Source organism: Piliocolobus tephrosceles, chromosome 1 (genome assembly GCF_002776525.5).
Source record: "Piliocolobus tephrosceles isolate RC106 chromosome 1, ASM277652v3, whole genome shotgun sequence".
Classification (NCBI taxonomy): Eukaryota; Metazoa; Chordata; class Mammalia; order Primates; family Cercopithecidae; genus Piliocolobus; species Piliocolobus tephrosceles.
The window spans coordinates 22,687,027-22,693,506 of NC_045434.1; the positions used below are offsets into that span (position 1 = coordinate 22,687,027).

A 6,480-nucleotide genomic window follows, 5' to 3' on the forward strand; every position below is an offset into this window, starting at 1 on the left:
CTTCTCCATGTTCCTTGAAAGGCTGTTCTCTTTTGTCTTCTGGCAGAAGAGCTTCAGACATAGCAAGACGTGGTGATTAGTTTTCATATCAATAATCAACATCCAAAGTGATTCTGATGCAAGCGTCCTTGGACCACATTCAAAACAATTAAGCATTGTTTCCCATGTTATGACTCTCAGAACACTAATTTTGCAAGATGCTCCATGATAAATAAGTTTGGAAAACAGTACTTAACATATCCCCATTTTGGAAATCACAATGATCATTAGGATATTTTGAACGCAAATAAGTGCTGCAGTAAAGAGATCTGCTCAATGTTATACAACCCGATGTTTCTCAATCTTATTTGAACTCAGCATTGTTTTTTCAGGTGACTTATTAAACTCTGTAGGAAATGCTGTTTAAGAATCCGATTGGGGGCCAGGCGCAGTGGCTCAAGCCAGTAATCCCAGCACTTTGGGAGGCCAAGACGGGCAGATCACAAAGGTCAGGAGATGGAGACCATCCTGGCTAACATGGTGAAACCTCGTCTCTACTAAAAAAAATACAAAAAAAAACTAGCCCGGTGTGGTGGCGGGCGCCTATAGTCCCAGCTACTCAGGAGGGTGAGGCAGGAGAATGGCGTAAACCCAGGAGTGGAGCTTGCAGTGAGCTGAGATCCGGCCGCTGCACTCCAGCCTGGGTGACAGAGCGAGACTCCCTCTCAAAAAAAAAAAGAATCAGATTGAGAACCTTTTCGGCTTTCGGCTTGGAGGAGGCCAAGGTGCAACTTTCTTTGGTCGTCCCGAATCTAGGTTCATCCGACACCAGCCGCCTCCACCATGCTGCCGAAGTAGGACCCCAAGGAGAACAAAGTCGTATACGTGAGGTGCACCGGAGGTGAAGTCGGTGCCACTTCTGCGCTGGCCCCGAAGATCGGCCCCCCCGAAAAAGGTTGGTGATGACATTGCCAAGGCAACGGGTGACTGGAAGGGCCTGAGGATTGAGTGAAACTGACCATTCAGAACAGACAGACCCAGATTGAGGTGGTGCCTTCTGCCTCTGCCCTGATCATCAAAGCCCTCCAGAAACCACCAAGAGACAGAAAAACAGAAAAACATTAAACACAGTGGGAATATCACTTTTGATGAGATTGTCAACATTGCTCAACAGAGCGCGGCACTGATCCTTAGCCAGAGAACTCGCTGGAACCATTAAAAAGATCCTGGGGACTGCCCAGTCTGTGGGCTATAATGTTGATGGCCGGCACCCTCATGACATCATAGATGACATCAACAGTAGTGCTGTGGAATGCCCAGCCAGTTAAGCACAAAGGAAAATATTTCAATAAAGGATCATTTGACCAAAAAAAAAAAAAGAATCAGATTGGATAAAATTGGGAAGAAATCATTAAAGTTAGCAAGTAAGGGATCTTTAGTATCTTTAAATAGAGCAATTTCAGTTGAAGGGTGAGAAGAAGGCAGACGATAATAAGTTATGGAATGAACCAGAGGTGCAGTGCACACATTGAACGTACAACTATATTTTCCAAAAGGATAGTGAAAGAAAGAAAGGTGCAACACAATTTCAGGAAGAAAAAAGTAGCCAGGAAGAGGGAGAACTTGCAACTCCAAAAGAAATAAGAAATAACTGCGTCATCAAGTGGAATGGAGACTGCAGAGGGAGATGAAGAGAGAGGGCTGAGAGAAGCAGCAAGAGACTTGTTCTGGGGACCCAGAAACCCACGGTACCCTACTGAAAATCAAATCCCTTGGAAATGCACAGAGACACAGACAGAGATAGCAACAAAAAAAGGGATAAATACACTCAACATGAGGAACTCACCTCTCTCTCTGCCTCTCTCCCCATCTCTCTCTCTCTCTGTCTGCCCTAGTCTTCTAGTCTCCAGACTCCCAGTACCCTGTGCCCCTTCCTGGGATACCATGTTGTTCTTCATCCTCTTGCTAGAGGTGATTTGGATCCTGGCTGCAGATGAGGGTCAACACTGGACATATGAGTGCCCACATGGTCAGGACCACTGGCCAGCCTCTTACCCTGAAGTGTGGAAACAATACACCGTCCCCCTTCGATATCCAGAGAGTGTGACAACTGACCCTTAGATGACTGCTCTGCAGCCCCATGGAGATGACTGGCCTGGCACTGAGCCTTTAGACCTGCACGAGAATAGCTACACAATGCAACTGTCTCTGCCCTCTACCCTGTATCTAAGCGGACTTTCCAGAAAATATGTAGCTACCCAGCTCCACCTGCACTGGGGTCAGGATGATCCCCAGGGGGCTCAGAACACCAGATCAACAGTGAAGCCACAGTTACCGAGCTCCACATCATACATTATGATACTGATTCCTGTGATAGCTTGAGTGAAGCCGCTCAGAGGCCTCAGGGCCTGACTGTCCTGGGCATCCTAATTGAGGTGAGTGAGACTAAGAATATAGCTTATGCCAGCCTGGCCAACATGCTGAAACCCCATCTCTATTAAAAATACAAAAATTAGCCAGGTGTGGTAGTGGGCGCCTCTAATCCCAGCTTACCTGGGAGGCTGAGGTAGGAGGAGAATCGCTTGAACCCAGGAGGCAGAGGTTGCAGTGAGCTGAGATTGCACCATGTACTCCAGCCTGGGAAACAGAGTGAGATTCAAAAAACAACAAACAAACAAACAAAAAGGTTATAGCTTATGAACACATTCTGGGTCACTTGCATGAAATCAAGCATAAAGATCAGAAGACCTCAGTGAGAGAGCTGCTCCCCTGACAGCTAGGGCAGTTCTTCCTTTACAATAGCTCACTCACAACTTCCCCTTGCTAATAGTGTGCCCTGGACAGTTTTCAGTCTAAGCGCCCAGATTTCAATGGAACAGCTGGAAAAGCTTCAGGAGACATTGTTCTCCACAGAAGAGGGGCCCTCCAAGTCCTGGTACAGAACTACTGAGCCCCTCAGCCTCTCAATCAGCAATGACTTTTACTTTTTTCATCCAAGTGGGATCCTTGTATCCTACAGGTGAAATGCTGAGCCTCGGTGTAGGAATCTTGGTTGGCTCTCTGTGACTTCTGCTGGCCGTTTTCTTCATGGCTAGAAGGATCCAGAGGAAGAGGCTGGAAAATCAGAAGAGTGTGCTCATCACCTCAGCATGAGCCACCACTGAGGCATAAACTCCCTCTTAGATACCTTGGCTATGGATGCCTTCCCCTTGTGCCTCCAGAGGTGCTTTCCCCTCATGTCTCACCACCCCCCAGGGAACCTCTAAAATGGGGTGCAGGGATTGGCCAGGATTACTGTAGGGGTAGTAGGCACTCCTTCCTGTGGACATCACCTATAGAGAAGTATGGACCCAGGCTCTCATTCAAGGAAGAACAGCAGAGCCTTCAGCCCCTCAAAACATGTAGAAGGAGATCAGGGGATCCCTGTGTTGTTAGTGCAGAGAATAAACTGTTTAGTTTTAGGGGAAATTTGGGATGTACCCCAAAGTCCTCCACTCCCTCACTTTTATGTCCCTTTCCCTAGATATATTGCAGGATCTACCCTTAGGAGAAAGAGTTGCTGTTGGGGTTGTATATTTTTGCTCAACATATTTGTAAACTAAAGTTTCTGGAGAAAAAAAAAGAGAGAGAGATAAGAAATAACTGATGAAAAGTCCCAAAGGCAGCAAGAAAGAGGTGGGGTCAAGAGGGCAAGTACAAATGTAAAGAGAAGAAATACTGTTTTCGTTTCCTCAAAAAAGAGAAAAGGTGAAAATATGAGTACAGATATATGTTTGGAAGTGAAGGAGCAGGGCTGGAAGAGAGCTGGTTTTCTCTGTGAAGTAGGAAGGAAAATCACCTGCTGAAAGTAAGGAGAAAAGAAAAAGGAAGATAAAGTTTTGGAACAGCACTTCTGGGAAATAACAAACTTTGCTAAGAATTAGTAAAAAGTTGTTGAGCGATACTCAATGCTGAGTTGAATATTGAGTAAATTTTTTTCCATCCTCGCTCAGTGATCCAGGAGGAGAACAAGCAGGTGCTTGGATTCATCTAGGGTTGAGGATTAATGGGGTAATGGGGCAGATAAAGAGGAACAAAGGACCTGAAGGCCCTTGTGACACTGAATGATAACTTAGTTTTCAATAAAAGAAAAAAAGGCCGACGCAGTGACTCACACATGTAATCCCAGCACTTTGGGAGGGGTGACTCACCTGAGGTCAAGAGTTCGAGACCAGTGTGACCAACATGGTGAAACCCTGTCTCTACTAAATACAAAAAATTAGCCAGATGTGGTGGCACATGCCTGTAATCCCAGCTACTTGGGAGGCTGAGGCAGGAGAATCGCTTGAACCTGGGAGGTAGAGGTTGCAGTGAGCCGAGATTGTGCCACTGCACTCCAGCCTGGGCAACAAGAGTGAAACTCTGTCTCAAAAAGAAAGAAAAAGAGAAGAATGGGGAAAAGTTAAGGTTGGAAGCATCTAAGATATGTGTGTTCAAAGAGATTTCTCTGTTCAATATTTCAAAGCTTTAAGGTGGTGATTACATTAATTCTTGGGAATGAATTGTTAGAGTGAAGTGGAGGGGAGGTCTGCCACAGTAAAGGATGTCTAGGAATTGCAAAGCTAATTTAACAAGGTATATGATGAGCAATGGCTACTTTTAAATCTTGGCTCTGTCCGTTAACAACAAGTGAATTTGAACAAGTTGCTAAAACTTCTCAGTGTCTGTTTTCTTATTTTTTTTTTTAGAAAGGAGCAAATTATAACTAACTGGTAGGAGCAATGTAAGAAGACAGCATATATAGACTGGGCATGGTGGCTAACGCCTATAATCACAGCACTTTGGGAGGCTGAGGCAGATGGATCACTTGAGGTCAGGAGTTTGAGACCAGCCTGGCCAACATGGTGAAACCCTGACTCTAGTAAAAATACAAAAATTAGCTGGGGGTGGTGGCGGGTGCCTGTAATCCCAGCTACCCCAGAGGCTGAGGCAGGAGAATTGATTGAACCTGGAAGGCAGAGGTTACAGTAAGCCAAGATTGCCTCACTGTACTCCAGCCTGGGTGACAGAGCAAGACTCCATCTCAAAAAAAAAAAAAGACAACATAGATAAAATATCTGGCACAGTAGGCTCAATAAGTAGAAGCTGCTATTACTGGACTGGTCGACTATAAGGATGATATAGACACCTGGAATTATGGCAGAAAAGAGAACAGAAAGGAGCTGGGCATGGTGACAAGCACCAGTAATCCCAGCTGCTCAGGGGGCTAAGGCAGGAGGATCACTTGAGCCCAGGAGTCTGATGCCAGCCTTGGCAACATAGCAAGGCCCTGTCTCAAAAAAAAAAAAATAATTTTTTTAAAAAGAAAAAAAGAATATAAAGGAAAAGATTAAGCTGTGTGTTTAAGTCCTCAACAAATCTGAGGGTCTGCCTTGTAAGTTGCTACAGAGGAGTATCGAGATTTGGGAGAACCCAGGCGATGTTAAGTCCCTGGCGGTGCCTTCTGGGAAGTACTCTCTTCTCTATCCTCCAGATTCTCATCTTAAGTGGGTATTGAAACTTCTGCTTCCAAGCATGATGAAATAACTGGAACCACACTTTCCTTCCTGCCTTAAACAACTAGAAAACCGGACAAAATATGGGAAACAATGATTTATAAACATTGGACAACAGGTAGCATAGGTGGTCATCTCTGAGAGAAGGGAAACAAAGTAAGCTCTTCAAGTTTCCCAGCTCTCTACCTAAAAACAGGAAAAACAAATAGAACACAGGTATTTCAGAGTTTAGGAAGATCAAAGCAGCTAGAATTTGTGGGGCAGTGCCAGAAAGAAGGGAACTATTGGCCGGGCGCGGCGGTTCACGCCTGTAATCCCAGCACTTTGGGAGGCCGAGGCGGGCGGATCACAAGGTCAGGAGATAGAGACCATCTTGGCTAACATGGTGAAACCCCGTCTCTATTAAAAATACAAAAAATTAGCCGGGCGTGGTGGGGGGCGCCTATAGTCCCAGCTACTCGGGAGGCTGAGGCAGGAGAATGGCGTGAACCTGGGAGGTGGAGCTTGAAGTGACCCGAGATCACGCCACTGCACCCCAGCCTGGGCAACAGAGCAAGACTCTGTCTCAAAAAAAAAAAAAAGAAGGGAACTATTAAAAAGAGAATTTTGGATATTTGAAGAGATTCCTCCCTCTATTCTCCCTCTATTGCCCCCAGCTTTATTGAAGTATAACTGACAAGTAAAAACTGTATGTATGTAAGGTGTACATTGTGATGTTTTCATATACATATATATAGTAAAATGATTACCATGATCAAGCTAATTAACATATCGATTACCTCACATGGTTACCATTTTCTTGTGTGTGTGGTAAGAACATTTAAGATCTACTCTCCTAGCAAATGTCAAGTATGCAATACCATGTTATTAACTATGGGAACCATACTATACAATTAGAGCTCCAGAATTTATTCATCCTGCATAACTGGAACTTTGTTCTTTATGACCAACATCTCCCCATTTCCCT

The 6,480-nt window shown here is 45.0% G+C and overlaps 2 pseudogenes; both read left to right on the forward strand.

Moving 5' to 3' along the window:
- Positions 1 to 822: 822 nt before the first annotated feature.
- LOC111539282 lies at positions 823 to 1,358 on the forward strand (annotated as a pseudogene).
- A 293-nt stretch (positions 1,359 to 1,651) lies between these two features.
- Positions 1,652 to 4,179, forward strand: LOC111539281 (annotated as a pseudogene).
- Positions 4,180 to 6,480: the final 2,301 nt, after the last annotated feature.